This window comes from Oncorhynchus tshawytscha, linkage group LG01 (assembly GCF_018296145.1).
Source record: "Oncorhynchus tshawytscha isolate Ot180627B linkage group LG01, Otsh_v2.0, whole genome shotgun sequence".
NCBI classification, from domain to species: Eukaryota; Metazoa; Chordata; class Actinopteri; order Salmoniformes; family Salmonidae; genus Oncorhynchus; species Oncorhynchus tshawytscha.
In genome coordinates this window covers 26,976,369-27,000,172 of record NC_056429.1, presented here as the reverse complement: position 1 = coordinate 27,000,172, position 23,804 = coordinate 26,976,369, and positions in this window count along the sequence as shown.

Sequence of the window (23,804 nt, the reverse complement as noted above, 5' to 3'; positions counted from 1 at the left end):
CTCTGCTGGGAATAACCCAGGTTCAAACCTGTGTGTGTCTGTGTGTGTGTTATCTGTGTCATGTTGTAACGGTCCTGCTGTACGTATTCTCTACCAACTGCCAGTAGAACGAGGCGATCGGAATCATTCGTTTAACTTTCCTCCCTGGCTGCTCTCGACTGCTCAGCTTGCAGACAGGCGTGTGTCTGTGTGTGTGTGTTTGTCGGGTGTCGGGTGGTTTGGGCAGTGAGACGTCTTTACTATTTAATGGAGGTGAGGGCAGTGTCGTCTGTCACAGGGACAACGCTGGGTCTGGCCCCAGGCCTGAGGGTGGGTGTGTGGGTGAGTGTGTGTCTGTGTGCTTGTTTGTGTCTGGCTCCAGGCTTGAAGAGGTCCACTCCGCTGGCACCACTGATGGTGTGAGTCATAACTCACCATCTCTTTCGGTTACTGCTATCACCCTCTTTTTTTCTCCTTCTCTTGCTCTCTCTCTCTGGCTTTCGCTCAATCTCTTCATGGTTAGAAATATAGCATTCATTTTTTTCTGTGTCTTTCTTTGCTTGGTTATACTTATCTTTCTCTCTCCCTTTGTACTTTTAATTCTCTCCTTCTGTACATCTCTCTCTGCTTCCCTCTCCTTATCGCTCTCTCCCCTCTCTCTTCCTCCTCTATCTGTGAGCCTATAACTCTGTTTTCTCTGTGAGCGGATATCCATCTCCATCATTCTAATGTAATTGGAAAAGGAGCAACTGCGTCCATCACTCACACAGATTACTACACTATACATAAAACACCGCACTACAATCTTAGAAAAAAGGGTTCCAAAAGAATTATTCGGCTGTCTCCATAGCAGAACCCTTTTTTTCCCAGGTAGAACCCTTTTTGGTTTCAGGTAGAACCCTTTTAGGTTCCATATAGAACCTTCTGTGGAAATGGTTCTATAGGGCCTTCAGAAAGTGTTCATACCACTTGACTTATTCCACATTTTGTTGTGTTACAGCCTGATTTCGAAATGGATTAAATATTTTTTTTTCACCCATTTACACACGATACACCATAATGACATCACAATACCCCATTATGACATCACGATACACCATAATGACATCACAATACCCCATTATGACATCACGATACGCCATAATGACATCACAATACCCCATTATGACATCACAATACACCATAATGACATCACAATACCCCATTATGACATCCCAATACCCCATTATGACATCACGATACACCATAATGACATCACAATACCCCATTATGACACCACGATACACCATAATGACAAAGTGAAAACATATTGTTTTTTTGTATTGAAAAGGAAATACAGAAAAATCTAAAGTATTCACACCACTGAGTCAATACTTTCTAGAATCACCTTTTGCAGCGATTACAGCTGTGAGTCTCTAAGAGCTATCTACACCTGGATTGTGCAACATTTGCCGATTGTTATTTTCTAAATTCTTCAAGCTGTCAGATTGGTTGTTGATCATTGCTAGACAACAATTTTCAGGTCTTGTCGTAGATTTTCAAGTAGATTTAAGTCAAAACTGTAACTGGACTGCTCGGGAACATTCACTGTCTTTTTGTGATAGGCAACTCCAGTGTAGATTTGGCCTTGTGTTTATAGGTTATTGTCCTTCTGAAGGGGAATTCATCTTCCAGCGTCTGGTGGAAAGCAGACTGAACCAGGTTTTCCTCTAGGATTTTGCCTGTGCTTAGCTCCATTCCGTTTATTTTTTATCCTTTAAAACTCCTGTCTTTAATGATTATAAGCCTACTCATAACATGATGCAGCCACCAATATGCTTGAAAAAATGGAGATTGGTACTCACTTTGTATTCAGGACAAAAAGTGAATTGCGTTGCAATTTTTTTTGCAGTAGTGCTTAAGTGCCTTGTTTTTTCTGTACAGGCATCTTTTACCTCTGTCATTTAGGTTAGACGTGTGGAGTAGCTGCAATGTTGTTGATCCTTCCTCAGTTTACTTCTATCACAGCCATTCAACTCTATAACTGTTTTAAGGTAACCATTGGCCACATGGTGAAATCCCTGAGCGGATTCCTTCACCTCTCTAGCAACTGAGTTAGGAAGGACGCCTGTGTCTTTGTAGTGACTGGGTGTATTGATACACCATCCAAAGTGGAGTAAATAACTTCCCCATTCTCAAAAAGGTATTCACTGTCTGATTTGTGTATTTTTACCCATCTACCAATAGTGCATTGGAAAACCACCCTGGTCTTTGTGTTCAAATCTGTGTTTGAAATTCAATGCTCGACTGAGGGACCTTACAGATAATTGTGTGTGTGGGGTACAGAGATGAGGTAGTCACTCAAAAATCACGGTGAAAAATATTATTGCACACAGAGTGATTCCATGCAAATTATTATGTGACTTGTGAAGCCAAATGTTACTCCTGAACTTATTTAGGCTTTGGCATAACAAGGGGTGAATACCTATTGACTCCTGAACTTATTTAGGCTTGGCATAACAAGGGGTGAATACCTATTGACTCCTGAACTTATTTAGGCTTTGGCATAACAAGGGGTGAATACCTATTGACTCCTGAACTTATTTAGGCTTTGGCATAACAAGGGGTGAATACCTATTGACTCCTGAACTTATTTAGGCTTGGCATAACAAGGGGTGAATACCTATTGACTCCTGAACTTATTTAGGCTTGGCATAACAAGGGGTGAATACCTATTGACTCCTGAACTTATTTAGGCTTTGGCATAACAAGGGGTGAATACCTATTGACTCCTGAACTTATTTAGGCTTGGCATAACAAGGGGTGAATACCTATTGACTCCTGAACTTATTTAGGCTTGGCATAACAAGGGGTGAATACCTATTGACTCCTGAACTTATTTAGGCTTGGCATAACAAGGGGTGAATACTTATTGACTCCTGAACTTATTTAGGCTTGGCATAACAAGGGGTGAATACCTATTGACTCCTGAACTTATTTAGGCTTGGCATAACAAGGGGTGAATACCTATTGACTCAAGACATTTCAACATTTCATTTTTATTACATTTTCAAAATGTTGAAAAACATCATTCCACTCTGACATGATGGGGTACTGTGTGCAGTGACACAAACATCTGAATTTAATCAATTAAAATTCAGACTGTAACACAACAAACTGTGGGAAAAGTCAAGGGCTGTGAATACTTTCTGAAAGCACTGTACATGGAACCAAAAAGGTTCTACCTGGAACCAAAACGGGTTCTTCAAAGGGCTCTCCTATGGGGACAGCTGAAGAAACCTATTAGGTTCTAAAAATCACTTTTTTTCTGAGTGTATACACTGAAAAAAATGAAGCTTCTTAAATGGTTCTTCCTAATCTCTTACGGTTCCTTGGAGAACTCTTGCCCAATAAATAACTTTGTGGGGGGTTCTTGATGTGGCATCTGAGGTTCTTCAGAATTCTAAAAGGATTTTGCAATGTATGGAAGCCTGCAGATGTGTCCCTTTCATAGCACACAGCAAATTGGCCAGTGTTAACTAACTGGTGTTGATTTTTCTGTTTAACAAAAGTTAAATTAACACTGTAAAGAGTTCAAATTACCCCTCAGTGGTGTAAAATAACCCCAGTGTTGGTGTTAAAAACCAGAGATGAACCAAAACCACAATCATCAATATCATATTTCCCAGCATGCTCTATTGCAGGTTGCTTTTTAGAATTGTTTGTATCTACAGAATACACCTACTCATTGCAGGGTTTTTCTTTATTTTTGCTATTTTCTACATTGTAGAATAATAGTGAAGACATCAAACTATGAAATAACACATATGGAATCATGTGGTAACCAAACAAGTGTTAAACAAATCAAAATATATTTCACACTTGAGATTCTTCAAAGTAGCCACTCTTTGCCTTGATGACAGCTTTGCACACTCTTGACCTTCACTCAACCAGCTTTAACCAGCTTCAAATTCACTTGAAAGGCACCTTGGTAAATATGCAAATACGGCTTAAAACCATACAGCGGGGCTATTCAATTACAGTCCTGGAGGTTAGAAACATTTCTAAAATGGTTAGGCCCCTATAGAAGACATAGAATCAAAACTTTGGACACTTTACTGTAATTCAGCAACACTTCAATTTGGTGTAAAAAAATATGAATAATAATGTGGAGGGCAGTCCTTTCACATTTGAGTCATTTAGCAGGCAGTCTTTTCCAGAGTGCCTTACAGTCGTGAATGCATACATTTTCATACTTTTTTGTAGTGACCTCCCTTGGGAAGCAAACCAGCCACCCTGGCGTTGCAAGCGCCATGCTCTACCAACTGAGCCACACTGGAGCTTAGCCCAGTTGAGTGTGTTTGTGTGTGTTTCACATGTCATTAGAGCGTGCTAATCTAGTGCTCCCTGTTCAGTTTGGTGGAGTTAATGTGCTCACATAACGCCAGCCCCCCAGCCCTATACACACACACACACACACACACACACACACACACACACACACACACACACACACACACACACACACACACACACACACACACACACACACACACACACACACACACACACACTGACCCCCACATGCACCCACACAACAGGCTTGCATATTGTCAATGCTAACTTAGCTTTACTAACAAACACACCAACACACACATACTATACTAAACCCCTTTCTATCACACACACTCTCGCTAACACACCTGCATCCTGAAGGTGCGAGTAAAAGATGACTCCCATTCCCATAGATATACACACACACACACACACACACACACACACACACACACACACACACACACACACACACACACACACACAGGGCAGGCAGGCACCACTGTTGTTTTATTTGCTCTAAGGTTGAGGTTGTAAGCAAACAGATGAACCAGCCCAGAGATCAGATGAGTAAAGAACATCTCTGCCTGAAGACATTTTCTATTTATATTTATGGACAACCAGATGAGCAATGACATACATACACTAAACATACAGCACAACATAAGGGTGTACGCGTGTAGATATTCTATGTGTGTAGATATTCTATGCGTGTAGATATTCTGTGTGTATGTGTGTGTGTGTGTGTGTGTGTGTGTGTGTTAAGTGTGTGTGTGTGGAGTCACAGTCTCATGTGTCTCATATGAAAGGTCAGGCATGAGGGTCAGTAATACTGTGGAGAGAGGGAGAGAGAGAGAGAGAGTTGCCCTGAGCAGAGCAGTGACATCCCCCTGACAGATAGGCCATTCACCATCTGAATCAGACCCAACATCATGCCCTCTCACTAGGCCTCCCTCCCTACTCCAGCCCCAGGCTTTGGTTGACTGGAGGCCCTCTACAGCAGCATACAGAGAGTCCCTCCCCCACAACCACAATCTCTGCCCTGGCTACCCTGGCTGGAAATCTCTCCCCTAGGGGGGGCTAGGGCCTGGGGAGAGGGGGGAGAGATAGAGGAGGGAGAGAGGGGTGAGGAAGGAGATGAGGGAAAGGAAGAAAAATAAGAAGAAATGGGTGAAGAGAGGGGTGAGGATGTGTTTGTCTCCCCTCTGAGTACTGCAGTCTGTCCCTGGCATTGGGGACAATAGAGGAAATAGACCTGTCCAACTGGGGAAGCCACAGCCAATAGCAGGACGAGACAGTGTGGACACAGGAAGTGTCTACAGTCTAGAGGATATGATGACTCATCAGAGAGAGGCTGACAACACAGAGTACAGCGCCCTTCTAGCCAGCCCTCTGATACTACACTGACACCTACAGGATGGGAGGGGAACAGCAACACTGGGCAATTGCTAGCGACAATCCTCTGTTGTGTGTGTGTGAGCGGCTGGGGTCTATGCGGTGTGTGTGAGTGGAGGTTTGTGTGTGAGCGAGGGTGAGAGCTTCTAAGAGATGAGATGGTTGTTTGTGCCACCCGTTGTGTGAGTGGATTCCTATGGGAGATGTGTGTGTTCCTGCTGGAGAGATGTGTGTTTGTGTGGGGGATTTGTGTGTCTCTGCGGTGCGCGTGTATGTTCCTGCCATGAGTGTGTGTGTCCCAGATTGGTTTTCGGCAGAGAGGGCAGTGTATCTGTCCTGATGTAGCCAGGCTAGGGTGCAGCAGGCAGGGCCAGCAGAAGGTGTGACCGCATGGTAGTATGGAGGGAGGGTGGAGACAACTGTCAAACTCACTGAAACACACAGGACACACCTCCTCTTCCTCCTCATCTTCTTCCTCCTCTTCTTCCTCTTCCTCCTCTACCTCTTCCTCTCTCTGACATAGAATTTTGTCTTTGCTGTGTGATATCATTCCTGTCACCTTGAGGCTGATCTGAGGTCAGATTTCAGAGCCTGTCTGTGTCTCTGCAGGTCAGTCTCTGTCTTAAGGTCACTGACCAAGGATGAGTGTGTCACGCTATCTCAGGTTTCCCGCCCGTGGCTTGTGTGCGCCGTGTCCTGTTAACGTGTAGCGTGTTGTCTGTCTGTCAGCAGGGCTGGTGTGTCCTGCCTATGTCAGACAGAGGACATTAAGATCAGTGTCACAGAAACACACACACACACAGAAGGAAACGAACACACACACATAGACGTACGCACGCACAGACACACACACAAATGAGTAAACGCACACACACATAGACGTATGCATGCACGCACAGACACAAACACAACAAACGCGCTCAAAGACGTATGCACACACATCAAATGTCAGTCTCAGTTTTCCCTTCAGATGCACATTACACACACACAGAAGTTCACTAGGACAAAAGAGAAGAAATACACACCGAACCCAACGCCAGCCCAAACCAATGATCCTCCTCAGATTCACTGAAGATTTCCACTGGGTAACCCTGCAGGGAGAGTTAAGTACACATGCGCGTACAATCACACACTTTCTGCAGTACTCACTCAAGTCCAGAGCTCGACAGACAGTGGTTTGTGTCTGTGTGTGTGGTCAGAGGCTTGGGATTGACCAGTAGGGTGTGAGATTCAACACTCAGCTTCAACTCCTAAAAACAGCCACTTCACTCATCCACCATGACCAAGACTCTCAGTGCTTTAAACACACATCACAACACACTTCATAAATTACACACAAAGCAATTATAATGACTGAATGACCAAAAAATAACATTAATGACATACAGAAAAGTAATAGAGTGAATTTAAAGTAACATAATGACAAAAAAGAAATGTCATGAATATAATGCAGAAGGTCAGGTAGGGAAGCAACGAGGATACATCTGCCTGCAGACCCTAATTATCCAAATGTAGCATGCATCGGTCAGGAAATCAATTCAAACATTTTGAATTGCTGATTCACTAAAATGTTTTGCTCATGTAAGTTTCTTTCTACTTCCCAAAAATACCTCATATTTTGTGACAGCTGATGTGTCCTCCCTACTTCAGTGTCGAACTAAGCATGTAACTGTTGATAGTTATTTTGCATGCTGAACAACCTCAGGGAATATCAGTAGCCTTGTCAAACTGCTTTGCGCGCTGACCAACGCAGGTCGGTGGCCTGTTCTGGAACTTGCATGGTAAGATTACGCTTTATTAGTTCAGTGACAACCTAAGTCATTTGCTAGGTTATTTTTATTTATGACTATGCGATGTTGAAAATAGTTTTTTACCGGAAATTAAAGTAAACTCCCGGAGACAACTAGTTGTCCCCACGTGGCAAAAAGTGGTTCAATCAAAATTATTAAATCATTTAAAAAAATATCAAATTTACGAAATGACATCTGTGCCCAGTGGGTCTCATCTGGCTATTGGCTACAGTTGAAGTCAGAAGTTTACATACACCTTAGCCAAATACATTTAAACTCAGTTTTTCACAATTCCTGACATTTAATCCTAGTACAAAATCCCTGTTTTAGGTCAGTTAGGATCACCACTTTATTTTAAGAATGTGAAATGTCAGAATAATAGTAGAGAGAATGATTTATTTCAGCTTTTATTTCTTTCATAACATTCCCAGTGGGTCAGAAGTTTACATACACTCAATTAGTATTTGTAGCGTTGCCTTTAAATTATTTAACTTGGGTCAAATGTTTCAGATAGCCTTCCACAGCCTTTCAGTTCTGCCCACAAGTGTTCTATAGGGGGGAGGTCAGGGCTTTGTGATGGCCACTCCAATACCTTGACTTTGTTGTCCTTGAGCCATTTTGCCACAACTTTGGAAGTATGCTTGGGGTCATTGTCCATTTGGAAGACCCATTTGCAACCAAGCTTTAACTTCCTGACTGATGTCTTGAGATGTTGCTTCAATAGATCCACATAATTTTCTTTCCTCATGATGCCATCTATTTTGTGACGTGCACCAGTCCCTCCTGAAGCAAAGCACCCCCACAACATGATGCTGCCACCCCCATGCTTCACGGCTGAGATGGTGTTCTTCGGCTTGCAAGCCTCCCCCTTTATCCTCCAAACATAACGATGGTCATTATGGGCAAACAGTTCTATTTTTGTTTCATCAGACCAGAGGACATTTCTCCAAAACGTACAATCTTTGTCCCCATGTGCAGTTGCAAACCATAGTCTGGCTATTTTATGGCAGTTTTGGAGCAGTGGTTTCTTCCTTGCCGAGTGGCCTTTCAGGTTATGTCGATATAGGACTTGTTTTACTGTGGATATAGATACTTTTGTACCTGTTTCCTCCAGCATCTTCACAAGGTCCTTTGCTGTTGTTCTGGAATTGATTTGCACTTTTCACACTAAAGTACATTCATCTCTAGGAGACAGAACGTGTCTCCTTCCTGAGAGGTATGACGACTGTGTGGTCCCATGGTGTTTATACTTGCGCACTATTGTTTGTACAGGTGAACGTGGTACCTTCAGGCATTTGGAAATTGCTCCCAAGGATGAACCAGACTTGTGGAGGTCTACAAAAAAAATGTTTAGGTCTTGGCTGATTTGTTTTGATTTTCCCATGATGTCAAGCAGAGGCACTGAGTTTGAAGGTGGGCCTTGAAATACATCTACAGGTACACCTCCAATTGACTCAAATTATGTCAATTAGCCTATCAGAGGCTTCTACAGCCATGACATAATTTTATGGAATTTTCCAAGCTGTTTAAAGGCGCAGTCAACTTAATGTATGTAAACTTCTGACCCACTGGAATTGTGATACAATGAATTATAAGTAATCTGTCTGTAAACAATTGTTGGAAAAATGACTTGTGTCATGCTCAAAGTAGATGTCCTAACCGACTTGCCAAAACTATAGTTTGTTAACAAGATATTTGTGGAGGTTGAAAAATGAGTTTTAATGACTCCAACCTAAGTGTATGTAAACCTCCGACTTCAACTGTACCTACTGAACGGGGCTTACAATCTATTTTATTTAGATTGTTCAGGTTCACCATTGGCAAAAGTTTTGGTAGTTTTTAAGTATGCAGGGTAAAGTTGATCATTTCATGGCGAGGACATCAATCATTTTGTGAGGCGCACTTTACTGTGTGTCTTATTTTATTCAGACATTTATACAGAACAATAAAGCATGTTATGATTGCGCAACAAAGACAAAGGAGGCCCATTTATTAGAAGTTGTTTTTTACTCGTGTTCTGTGTAAACAGGGCCTGGTTAGATGGCTACCTAGATCAGGTGCACTGTATTTAGGTAGGTTTTGTGATTTTGTCAGTGCATACTTTTACATGTTTTTATGTTTACATAAGTAAAATGCAGGTCAACAGAGAAAAGAATTACAAAACATAGTCTGTTGTGGCCTAGGGACTACACTTTAAGTACATTTCTTCAATGGACATGAATTAGGAAGGTTACACATGTCTTGTGTTTGTGGTCTGAGGTAGGCTATGTTGTACTGTAATTGTGTGTGCATCAATAACCTCCGTTTGTCTGAATGCCATCCTAGACTATAACAGACACAATTCCGCACTTGCGCATGTCCTTCATCCAGTAGTCATTCACAGTTCTCTTCTTACGACCAACAGTCTGCAGAACCAGCAGCAGCACTTTTTCTTCTCCTTCTCCTTTTTCCTCTTTTCCTCCTCCATCATTGCCCTCCAAACAGAGCTGCTAAGGGGGAGAAACAGCAGGGAGCTATCTTTTTATTTTATTTTTGTAACCTTTTATCACTGAAGCTGCAGATCAGTACAGGACAGGAAAGACACCATCCAAATGTTCTGATACTATCAATCAATCAAATGTATTTATAAAGCCCTTTTTTTTTTACATCAGCTGATGTCACAAAGTGCTATACAGAAACCCAGCCTATAACCCCAAACAGCAAGCAATGCAGATGTAGAAGCACGGTGGCTAGGAAAAACACCCTAGAAAGGCAGGAACCTAGGAAGAAACCAAGAGAGGAACCAGGCTCTGAGGAGTGGCCAGTCCTCTTCTGGCTGTGCTGGGTGGAGATTATAACAGTACATGGCCAAGATGTTCAAACGTTCATAGATGACCAGCAGGGTCAAATAATAATAATCACAATGGTTGTAGAGGGTGGAACAGGTCAGCACCTCAGGAGTCAATGTCAGTTAGCTTTTCATAGCCGAACATTCCGCGTTAGAGACAGCAGGTGCGGTAGAGAGAGAGAGTTGAAAACAGCAGGTCCGGGACAAGGTAACACGTCCGGTGAATAGGTCAGGGTTTCATAGTCGCAGGCAGAACAGTTGAAACCGGAGCAGCAGCACGACCAGGCGGACTGGGGACAGCAAGGAGTCAACAGGCCAAGTAGTCCTAAGGCATGGTCCCAAGCCTCAGTTCCTCTTGGAGGGGAGGGAGAGATAATTAGAGGGAGCATACTTAAATTCACAAAGGACACAGGATAAGACAGGAGAAATACTCCAGATATAACAGACCCTAGCCGCCCGAAACATAAACTATTGCAGCATAAATACTGGAGGCTGAGACAAGAGGGGTCAGGAAACACCGTGGCCACGTCCGACGATACCCCCAGACAGAGCCAAACAGGCCGGATATAACCCCACCCACTTTGCCAAAGCACAGCCCCCACACCACTAGAGGCATATCTTCAAACCACCTACTTACTATCCTGTATATTAATTATATACATTGCCTCAGAAACTATTCATACCCATTGACTTAATCCACATTTATGTTGTGTTACAGACGGAATTTCAAATGTATTAAATAAATAAAAACTTCTCCCTCATCAACACACAATACCCCATAATGACAAAGTGAAAACATGTTTTTACACATTTTTGCTAATTTAAACAACATTATATACAGAAATATCTAATTTACATAAGTATTCACACCCATGAGTCAATACATGTTAGAATCACCTTTGCAGTGATTACAGCTGTGAGTCTTTCTGGGTAAGTCACTAAGAGCTTTGCACACTTGGATTGTACAATATTTGCCAATTATTATTTGAAAAATTCTTCAAGCTCTGTCAAATTGGTTGTTGATCATTGCTAGAAAACCATTTAAGTCTTGCCATAGATTTTCAAGCAGACAGATCAAGCAGAAGTCAAAACTGTAATACGGTCACTCAGGAACATTCACTGTCTTCTTGGTAAGCAAGTCCAGTATAGATTTGGCCTTGTGTTTTAGGTTATCGTCCTGATGAAAGGTAAATTCCTCTCCCAGTGTCTGGTGTAAAGCAGACTGATCCAGGTTTTCCTCTAGTATTTTGCCTGTGCTTAGCAAAATTTGGTTGATATTTTATCCTGAAAAACTCCCCAGTCCTTAATGATTACAAACATACCCATAACATGATGCAGCCACCACTATTCTTGAAAATATGGGGAGTGGCATTCAGTAATGTGCTGTATTGTACTTGTCCCAGACATAACACTGTATTCTGAACAAAAAGTGAATTGGTTTGCCACAGTCACAGACCAGCAGGGACCCGATTCCCAGTGCTCTCACCAGCACTGGTTTTGGGCCTAACACCTGCTCAAAGTTGTTGATGACAGCCTTGGCCACCTTGTAGGCATTAAAATTATCTTTGGATCACCAGGAGACCAGTAAACAACCAGAAAAGCTATTATGGTGGAGAAATTACAAGATTATGTTATAATTCTGTTATTGCATCAAATGGTTGTTTTATGTAACAGAATAAGGGGTTGTTAGAATGCTCATCTGTGTGTGTTCTATTGAAGATGGGCCTCTGGAAGATTTACGATGTCTTTGGGTGATACTGCATTCCAGAGCATGAGTTAATGTTTCTGTTCTATAAGGTACCAGGGATGACCCCAGGGCCAGACCCTGGTCTCTACACAATGAGATACTGTCTGTTGTGATTTATAAGTATCTTTCATACTAGTCCTAACCTTGTGACCCATTCATAACATCTGTTGTTTGTCATGTAGACTGAAGGGGGTGTATCTTGGCTATAAAAGACCTTTGTACTTTTGTCTCAGGGCTCTCAACGAATCATCTGATAGTGACTCGTCGAACAGCCATCATTAACACAGAGCACTCAATCAATTCACTTCATATGTGTGTGTTGTATTGACCTGCTCCCTTATAAGTTTTAAAAAAATAGTTTAAGTATAACTGTGACTTGTGTGATAAGTTTGTCTCTCCTCATTTGATAGTAAAGAAATTAACCACCACACTTTCTGTACAGAAAACTGGACAAAAAATCAGATAGAAAGCTGAAATAAGAGCTATATAATCGACCAATGCAAGCAACACCAGTGGTGGAAATAGCAGTCTGAATGCAAAATGCATTTTGAACACAAAATAGCCATTCCAATTTTTTATGGAATGACATGTGTGATATTGTGATGTCACCGTTAGATGGGACTTGTTGACAAGAATAACCACTCTGTATTCTATGCATTCTAAAACAGAAGGGTCTTCATGCCACAGGCTTGAAGCATCATAGTCGAGTGGCTAAGCTGCCAAATTTGACAAAATGTTTCACTTTGTGATAAAAGCACCAATTTGGTACAAAGGTAGATTTCTGTACCCTGAAAAGATTTACATATGGAGTCACCTCAGATTTGTCCCCTTGGGAGGCATTTTTCAAAATGGCCCCCGACAAACACTATTTTATAATTCAGAAGAACTGCTTTCAGGTAAAGACACCAAATTAGTTGCAGTAGAGCTAGATTTAGTTTTCTAGATAAACTTACCAAATTTCGCACAGAGTTAGATTTATTTATGATAGGGGGCCAACACAGATTTTGAAAAGGAGCCAACACAGATTTGGCCCCTGGGGACAATGGCAGCCATCTTTGAAAATGACCATCTGTTTGTGACTGGACCTATATACTGTGTGTAACTGTTAAACCGTTTGGTTTAAAGGATATCCAGGCCAAGGTCATGACTTTTAAAAGTCAAAGAAGTGTAGGCCATGACTTTTTGTAGATAATTGTAGATTAAAGGTTTGTAAAATAGTGGTATAGTCTGCAGCTATTTAGCAAGATGGCTGCCATGGCTCCCAGGGGCCAAATCTGTGTTGACTCCATATCTAACTCCTTTCAGGGTACATACAACTACTTCGGTGCCAAATTTGGTGGGGTTATGTCAAAAATGTCCTTCAGAACAGTAACATTGTATTTACCGACAGTGGTCACTTTGTAAGATGGCTGCCACGGCTCCCAGGGTCCAATTGTATGGTGGCTCCATATCTAAATGTTTTCAGGCTACATATATCTACCTCAGTGTCAAATTTGGTGTGATTGTCTCAAAAAAGTCCGTCTGAACAGATAACTAGCACTACCGTCGGCAGCCATGGCCTCTGTAACAGGTTAAAGGAAATATTCATAGCCTGTTATACATTAAAAAGTATTAGTAAGTTCATAGTATGTGAGGATCTTAAAACATCTAAGGTTAAGAAGATGCATTCAGTATTAGTTGATAGAGATTGATAACATTCATATAATTGTGTTAAAGTTAAAATCTGTCAAAGGGTACGAATTGTGAGAGTAATGTGTAAACGTTATATTGATTACTTTATTTTGAATTATTTATTTTTAATCCTCCTCTTTTAAATTTTATATGGACCGCCCGCTTTTCACGATCCCCAGGATAGGTTCAAGAGGTTGAGGGTGAATTGTGAGAGTAATGTGCCAAAATTTTGTGGTGCCTAAAAGTGTTCATCTGTCATCTACGAAATGCTCTTAATCTATGAGCCGGAGATCGATTGCTCTGGTCTCCACCCATATTCCTGGGGAAAATCGCGGTCTTTTCTCATTGAACTAAACGTTGAATTGAGAATACAACACCGTATCACCCTCATGATTATTTCTCCCCTGTTTTCAGGTACTTTATTGATGATAAAAATAGTAATTTAAATGTTATAACTCACTAACATGTCAAGAGTGTTTAAGGTGTGTCTTAGTAACGTCTTGAGGAAGTTAGAGTTAAGTTTGAAGAGAGTAATATTAGCCCTGCTCGGTTGAAGTGAAGAATAGCATCCTACTGAGAGTAGCTGCCATTTTATGTCGATTGTGAATGAACATGTACGTTGTTAATAAGATATTTTGCTGTGTTATTTGTATAATGGGTTTTCTGTTGTTTTGTAATGTGTTACTTTTGTGAAATGATTGAACTAAACGTTGAATTGAGAATACAACACCGTATCACTCTCGTGATTATTTCTCCCCTGTTTTCAGGGGCGTAACACCTCCAGGGGCCAAATCTGCAGTGGCTCCATATCTAAATCTTTCCAGGGTCCATTATTCTAACTATGTGACAAATATGGTGCTTTTATCTCAAAGCAGTCCTTCTGAATTGTAGAATAGTGTTACAGTCTGGGGCCATCCTGAACAATTGCTGCCATGCCCCCCAAGGGCCAAATCTGGGTTGGCTCCATATCTAAATCTCTGTCAAATTTGGTGCTTTTATCAAAAAAGTTAACAATTTATCAGCTTAACTGCCCACTATCACAGGATATCCTGAGTTAGAGAAATAAAGTCTTGCAAATGTGACATGTTATTAATTAATGCAAGTATCCCAAAATAAATATTAAAACACCCTTCATTAGTGAAAAGAACAAAAAAAAATCTAAATAAAACCAAGGCAACATTTACGATCTCTTGGTAAAACAATGGATTACTCAAGAGTATTTGGCCACTTTAGATTTTATTCATTTACAATCATTTACATCAGGGACGGGCAACTGGTTGCCCACAGGCCGTGAATAAAAAATTATAATAATACATTAAAAAAATATATATATATATATTTCACTTAGGGCCCTCAAAAGGCTGGGGTTTTGCATAGCCGCTGTAAGTACGGGTGCTGAAGGTGCTGCAGCACCCCCTAAGAATCCCCTAAGAATTTGTTTTGCAATAAAAAACTATTGAACTATTTTTCTGTTGCATTATTTATATACATTATAATACAATTGGGGTAGGTGAGAGAAACAAACATGGGATATTTTATTTTTTATTTATTTCACCTTTATTTAACCAGGTAGGCTAGTTGAGAACAAGTTCTCATTTGCAACTGCGACCTGGCCAAGATAAAGCATAGCAGTGTGAACAGACAACACAGAGTTACACATGGAGTAAACAATTAACGAGTCAATAACACAGTAGAAAAAAAGGGGAGTCTATAAACATAGTGTGCAAAAGGCATGAGGAGGTAGGCGAATAATTACAATTTTGCAGATTAATAACACTGGAGTGATAAATGATCAGATGGTCATGTACAGGTAGAGATATTGGTGTGCAAAAGAGCAGAAAAGTAAATAAATAAAAACAGTATGGGGATGAGGTAGGTAAAAATGGGTGGGCTATTTACCGATAGACTATGTACAGCTGCAGCGATCGGTTAACTGCTCAGATAGCAGATGTTTGAAGTTGGTGAGGGAGATAAAAGTCTCCAACTTCAGCGATTTTTGCAATTCGTTCCAGTCACAGGCAGCAGAGAACTGGAACGAAAGGCGGCCAAATGAGGTGTTGGCTTTAGGGATGATCAGTGAGATACACCTGCTGGAGCGCGTGCTACGGATGGGTGTTGCCATCGTGACCAGTGAACTGAGATAAGGCGGAGCTTTACCTAGCATGGACTTGTAGATGACCTGGAGCCAGTGGGTCTGGCGACGAATATGTAGCGAGGGCCAGCCGACTAGAGCATACAAGTCGCAGTGGTGGGTGGTATAAGGTGCTTTAGTGACAAAACGGATGGCACTGTGATAAACTGCATCCAGTTTGCTGAGTAGAGTGTTGGAAGCAATTTTGTAGATGACATCGCCGAAGTCGAGGATCGGTAGGATAGTCAGTTTTACTAGGGTAAGTTTGGCGGCGTGAGTGAAGGGGGCTTTGTTGCGGAATAGAAAGCCGACTCTTGATTTGATTTTCGATTGGAGATGTTTGATATGAGTCTGGAAGGAGAGTTTACAGTCTAGCCAGACACGTAGGTACTTATAGATGTCCACATATTCAAGGTCGGAACCATCCAGGGTGGTGATGCTGGTCAGGCGTGCGGGTGCAGGCAGCGAACGGTTGAAAAGCATGCATTTGGTTTTACTAGCGTTTAAGAGCAGTTGGAGGCCACGGAAGGAGTGTTGTATGGCATTGAAGCTCGTTTGGAGATTAGATAGCACAGTGTCCAAGGACGGGCCGGAAGTATATAGAATGGTGTCGTCTGCGTAGAGGTGGATCAGGGAATCGCCCGCAGCAAGAGCAACATCATTGATATATACAGAGAAAAGAGTCGGCCCGAGGATTGAACCCTGTGGCACCCCCATAGAGACTGCCAGAGGACCGGACAGCATGCCCTCCGATTTGACACACTGAACTCTGTCTGCAAAGTAATTGGTGAACCAGGCAAGGCAGTCATCCGAAAAACCGAGGCTACTGAGTCTGCCGATAAGAATATGGTGATTGACAGAGTCGAAAGCCTTGGCAAGGTCGATGAAGACGGCTGCACAGTACTGTCTTTTATCGATGGCGGTTATGATATCGTTTAGTACCTTAAGCGTGGCTGAGGTGCACCCGTGGCCGGCTCGGAAACCAGATTGCACAGCGGAGAAGGTACGGTGGGATTCGAGATGGTCAGTGACCTGTTTGTTGACTTGGCTTTCGAAGACCTTAGATAGGCAGGGCAGGATGGATATAGGTCTGTAACAGTTTGGGTCCAGGGTGTCTCCCCCTTTGAAGAGGGGGATGACTGCGGCAGCTTTCCAATCCTTGGGGATCTCAGACGATATGAAAGAGAGGTTGAACAGGCTGGTAATAGGGGTTGCGACAATGGCGGCGGATAGTTTCAGAAATAGAGGGTTCAGATTGTCAAGCCCAGCTGATTTGTACGGGTCCAGGTTTTGAAGCTCTTTCAGAACATCTGCTATCTGGATTTGGGTAAAGGAGAACCTGGAGAGGCTTGGGCGAGTAGCTGCGGGGGGGGCGGAGCTGTTGGCCGAGGTTGGAGTAGCCAGGCGGAAGGCATGGCCAGCTGTTGAGAAATGCTTGTTGAAGTTTTCGATAATCATGGATTTATCGGTGGTGACCGTGTTACCTAGCCTCAGTGCAGTGGGCAGCTGGGAGGAGGTGCTCTTGTTCTCCATGGACTTCACAGTGTCCCAGAACTTTTTGGAGTTGGAGCTACAGGATGCAAACTTCTGCCTGAAGAAGCTGGCCTTAGCTGACTGCGTGTATTGGTTCCTTACTTCCCTGAACAGTTGCATATCGCGGGGACTATTCGATGCTATTGCAGTCCGCCACAGGATATTTTTTATAAATGGGGCCCATTCTGCATGGAGAGCTCGCAGTGCACTCATGATACGCTCTTCTCTATTTAGTTGTGGGGGTTTGGAGTTGGACATGTGCTCTGCTGTACAATAGACAGTTTTGCTTGAGTTAAGTCGGGTCTCCTCGCCCTCTCCGTCCCTCTCCCTTTTCTCTTCTCTCCCACTTGTGGTGGATATCAAGTGACCTGGTATTTTGGTATTTTATTAGGATCCCCATTAGCTGTTGCAAAAGCAGCAGCTACTCATCCTGGGGTCCACACAAAACATGAAACATGACATAATACAGAACATTAATTTTTACACAAGACACACGCACACAAAATTTCTAGCTCAAATTGAGGAAAGGCATTGCTTTATCAGAATTTTTTAACCATGTTCGCAGTTAACTTGAGCAATATGAGATGGAACGGAGTTCCATGCAATAATGGCTCTCTACACTTTCTGGAATTTGTTCATGGGGACTGGGAAAATAATAGAATACTGTATGCTTTCTTGAATTTGTTTTTGCGGACTGTGAAAAGACCCACCTCAGAGCTGTGTGTAAATTGACTATGCAAATAATTTGGAATTTTCAACACGTTTCTTATAAAAAGAAGAAGTGTTGCAGTCTGTCTCTGCACAACTCTTAACCAAGAGAGACTAGCAAGCATAGAGTACTTCTATCAGCCGTCTGACTACAATGAAGAGCAAGACGTGCCGCTCTCTTCTGAGCCAGCTGCAGCTTAATTAGGTCTTTCATTGCAGCACTTGACCACGCGACTGGACAATAATCAAGATAAGACAAAACTAGAGCCTGCAGGACTTGCTTTTTGTAGTGTGGTGTCAAAAAAGCAGAGCATCTCTTTATGAAGGACAGACCTCTCGCCACCGTTACAACCATTGAATCTACATGTTTTGATCATGACAGTTTACAATTTAAGGTAAAGCCAAGTAATTTAGTCTCATCAACTTGATCAACAGCCACACCATTCATTACCAGATTCAGCCGAGGTCTAGAACTTACAGTAGGGAATGATTTGTATCAAATACAATGCTCTTAGTTTTTGCACAGCGGAGAAGGTACGGTGGGATTCGAGATGGTCAGTGACCTGTTTGTTGACTTGGCTTTCGAAGACCTTAGATAGGCAGGGCAGGATGAATATAGGTCTGTAACAATTTGGGTCCAGGGTGTCTCCCCCTTTGAAGAGGGGGATGACTGCGGCAGCTTTCCAATCCTTGGGGATCTCAGACGATATGAAAGAGAGGTTGAACAGGCTGGTAATAGGGGTTGCGACAATGGCGGCGGATAGTTTCAGAAATAGAGGGTTCAGATTGTCAAGCCCAGCTGATTTGTACAGGTCCAGGTTTTGAAGCTCTTTCAGAACATCTGCTATCTGGATTTGGGTAAAGGAGAACCTGGAGAGGCTTGGGCGACTAGCTGCGGGGGGGGGCGGAGCTGTTGGCCGAGGTTGGAGTAGCCAGGCGGAAGGCATGGCCAGCTGTTGAGAAATGCTTGTTGAAGTTTTCGATAATCATGGATTTATCGGTGGTGACCGTGTTACCTAGCCTCAGTGCAGTGGGCAGCTGGGAGGAGATTACCAGATTCAGCCGAGGTCTAGAACTTACAGTAGGGAATGATTTGTATCAAATACAATGCTCTTAGTTTTAGAGATGTTCAGGACCAGTTTATTACTGGCCACCCATTCCAAAACAGACTGCAACTCTTTGAGGGATAGCCCCCTTTTTATAAAATTTTCGCCTCCTAAAATGACATACCCAAATCTAATTGCCTGTAGCTCAGGCCCTAAAGCAAGGATATGCATATTTTTGGTACCATTTGAAAGGAAACACTTTGAAGTTAGTGTAAATGTGAATTGAATGTAGGATAATATAACACAATAGATATGATATAAAAAAATCCAAAATAAGAAAACTTTATTTTTGACCCCTACCACTACCTTTGAAATGCAACAGAAAGGTCCCACCATCACTCTTCTTTGGAATTCTGATGGTGTCCACAAGATGGCAGCAGTGTACGTGCAAAGTTTCAGATGGACAACTTGAAGTATGAGCAAACTACATGACAATGAGTGTGAAGTCACCCAGGTACATTTGGGCAAATCGTGAAGGAGACATTTAAATTCATATTACATTTTTCTGCAAGAATATAATCAAATCTGTATACTCGGACTTCGATTGAGCTTTTCCAGTATTAGTAGCCATATTAGAAGTTCAACATTTGCAAAAAAAACTGTTTTGATAACTCTCCATATTCTTGTAATTTTTGTCCAAAACGAAAAGGCTGGCTGTCACACAAGATTAGCAGCTATATTTTGCAACAGATACGGGGTTTCCGGATACTCCCGTAAAGCCCAGCTCATTGGCTATCTAGCTTTGTTTGACCCCGATTGGTGCTTATTTGAAAAAGTTACAGTTGACCAAGTGAATCGGCGTGCCATGAAGGCGTCGCTCTCTGACCAAATTTGGTGTCCTATAGGATATACTACACCCCTAATGATATAGTGAAGTCTGGTTACGTTCTAGGATCTCTGAGGAATACATACGAACGTGATTGACTGGTTGAAACAAAGTTTAGGGTTAGACTCCTTTCTTTGCAAATTGAAATGGAAATACAAAATCGATCGTGCATGCTATATGGATGATTTTAGCATATGAAACAGGATTTTATCTATCAAAACGACACTTCATGCTATTTCTGGGACCCTTTGGATGAAAAATCAGAGCAAGATTCCAGAATTTAAGTACACATTTCACCTTCAGAGGTGAATTTATCAAACCTATCGTGGTGAAAAAAGTGTTTTGTTGTTAGGAGCTCTCCTTAAACAATAGCATGGCATTTATTCGCAGTAATAGCTGATGCAAATTGGACAGTGCAGTTATATTAACAAGAATGTAAGCTTTCGGCCGATAAGACAATTATATGTACCGACATCTGTTGTTTCTCTAAAATCTGCGATCGTGACACAGGGTGCTGCATGATTGTGGACTTCAGGAAACAGCAGAGGGAACACCCCCCTATCCACATCGATGGAACAGTAGTGGAGAGGGTAGCAAGTTTTAAGTTCCTCGGCATACACATCACAGACAAACTGAATTGGTCCACTCACACAGACAGCATCGTGAAGAAGGCGCAGCAGCGCCTCTTCAACCTCAGGAGGCTGAAGAAATTCGGCTTGTCACCAAAAGCACTCACAAACTTCTACAGATGCACAATCGAGAGCATCCTGGTGGGCTGTATCACCGCCTGGTACGGCAACTGCTCCGCCCTCAACCGTAAGGCTCTCCAGAGGGTAGTGAGGTCTGCACAACGCATCACCGGGGGCAAACTACCTGCCCTCCAGGACACCTACACCACCCAATGTTACAGGAAGGCCATAAAGATCATCAAGGACATCAACCACCCGAGCCACTGCCTGTTCACCCCGCTATCATCCAGAAGGCGAGGTCAGTACAGGTACATCAAAGCTGGGACCGAGAGACTGAAAAACAGCTTCTATCTCAAGGCCATCAGACTGTTAAACAGCCACCACTAACATTGAGTGGCTGCTGCCAACACACTGACAATGACACTGACTCAACTCCAGCCACTTTAATAATGGGAATTGATGTAAATATATCACTAGCCACTTTAAACAATGCTACCTTATATAATGTTACTTACCCTACATTATTAATCTCATATGCATACGTATACACTGTACTCTATATCATCGACTGCATCCTTATGTAATACATGTATCACTAGCCACTTTAACTATGCCACTTTGTTTACATACTCATCTCATATGTATATACTGTACTCGATATCATCTACTGTATCTTGCCTATGCTGCTCTGTACCATCACTCATTCATATATCCTTATGTACATATTCTTTATCCCCTTACACTGTGTATAAGACAGTAGTTTTGGAATTGTTAGTTAGATTACTTGTTGGTTATTACTGCATTGTCAGAACTAGAAGCACAAGCATTTCGCTACACTCGCATTAACATCTGCTAACCATGTGTATGTGACAAATAAAATTTTATTTGATTTACAACGGTCCCATTGACGGGACGCCTATCCCAAAGAAGTTTTAAGGGTTTCAGTGACTTCATTAGCTGTGGTTGCTGATGCGTATATGGTTGAATCATCAGCATACCGTTGAAGTCAGAAGTTTCCATACACTCAGTTTGGCGTCATTAAAACTAGTTTTTAGTTTTGGCAAGTCGGTTAGCACATCTACTTTGTGCAATACTAATTGAGTGTATGTAAACTTCTGACCCACTGGGAATGTGATGAAAGAAATAAAAGCTGAAATAAATAATTCTCTCTACTATTATTCTGACATTTCACATTCTTAAAATAAAGCAGAGATCCTAACTGACCTAAGACAGGGAATTTTTTTACTTGGATTAAATGTCAGGAATTGTGAAAACTGAGTTTAATGTATTTGGCTAAGGTGTATGTAAACTTCTGACTTCAACTGTACATTAAAAAAGTAAGTATTTTAAATGCACATGTGTAATACTATCCTTCTTTTGATGTTAACTGTTTAGCAAGCTAGTTAGCTAAAATATTCGTAACTTTCCTTATCAAACACTATTTTCCACCACGAGTGGCTAAATGCTAATCCCGGATGTTGTGCGTCAACATCATTTGTTGTGCATCAACAAGCATTTAGCTACACTCGCATTAACATCTGCTAACCATGTGTATGTGACCAATAACATTTGATGTAGGTTTCTAATCTTTCCATGAGGGCATTTACCTGGGCCCGCGTTGTGGGTAGGCCTTAGGGGGCCTGGCCCGCCCTACCGTAATCTTCCTTGCCCTTCCAAATAAAAATATTTATTTGACCGAGATGCGCGCCAAAAGAAAGTAAGACACATCAATCTCAGATAAAGCATCCGATAAAGCATCCGATCATATGAAACAGCATCCCTCTGTCTCAGTATGTGTAGACCACTGATGCCGTCTGGACAAAAAGAGTATGGTATGTCATATTGTTTCTGGCTTTTCAGGATCAGATACATGTGCTACATGTAGTAAGACAGAGGACGCTTGAATGCTTTCTCTGATGAAGAGATTGCCTCACCCTCACCAAAATCTGTCCACAATACACCGAATGCATTTTCTGCATATAATGCAGACCGAAGCTTATAGCCTGCCTTTGGGACAACAACAGCCACTGGGGTGGCAGGGTAGCCTAGTGGTTAGAGCGGTGGACTTGTAACTGGAAGGTTGCAAGTTCAAACCCCCGAGCTCAAACCCCCAAATCTGTCGTTCTGCCCCTGAACAGGCAGTTAACCCACTGTTCCTAGGCCGTCATTGAAAATAAGAATTTGTTCTTAACTGACTTGCCCAGTTAAATAAAGGTAAAACAATTTTTTAGGGCGGAGACATGAGCATCTTGTCATTATATACAGGTTTCAGCCTCATGCGAATTGACAGTTGGATTCCCCTAAAGTAAATGTATGTTTTTCCAAAATTAAATGACTCCTTTCAAAATACTTCACCAGAGAGCATGACTTAGCCACAGAGGATCATTAGCTTCTTATATATATTTTTCCTGTGGATTGTTTCAAATCACTAGTGCATAGCCCTATGACTATTTGGGAAGCCCGCAATTTGGGAAGAGATTGTGGCAATAGGCCTAGCTGATTAAGTTGCGGCTGTCTGTAAAAAGCATCTAAAATTAGTGAAGATAACAGGTCTTTAGTATAATTTAAAATGTTGAGACAAGAAGGGGAGGGGTGTGTGGCGAAGATATGCCACCTCTCTCTCCAGAATGCATGCACTCAGCTCTTCAGCTGTCGCCCACAAATTATTGCGCTTTGATTGTATATTTGTTATCAATGTCACCAGTTGGCCTAGTAAATGTACTGTTACTCCTCTGTCATTTGGTTACATTAATGCATGTATTTGTTATTTAGCCTACCGTTCTCATGATCAGAGTGGAAACTTTGTTTGCAGAAGTTCACAACCTGCTAGTTGCGAGAAACAAGTTTTGGTTTATTTCATAATCATTTCAGTTGTCATTTTCATTTGCTTGGAGTGCCCCATGTGAGCACAGGTCTGGTTTCTCTCTAGGAACATAGAGGGAGCTTGCACACCTGAGCATGGATAGAAGTAGACCTACCAGACCTGTTGCGTGCATATGTAGGAAAGTAGACATTTGGGATGTCAGATTTCTGATTGTCTTAACTCACTACATCCACCACTAGCAGAGTTTCTCATTACATTTTTTTC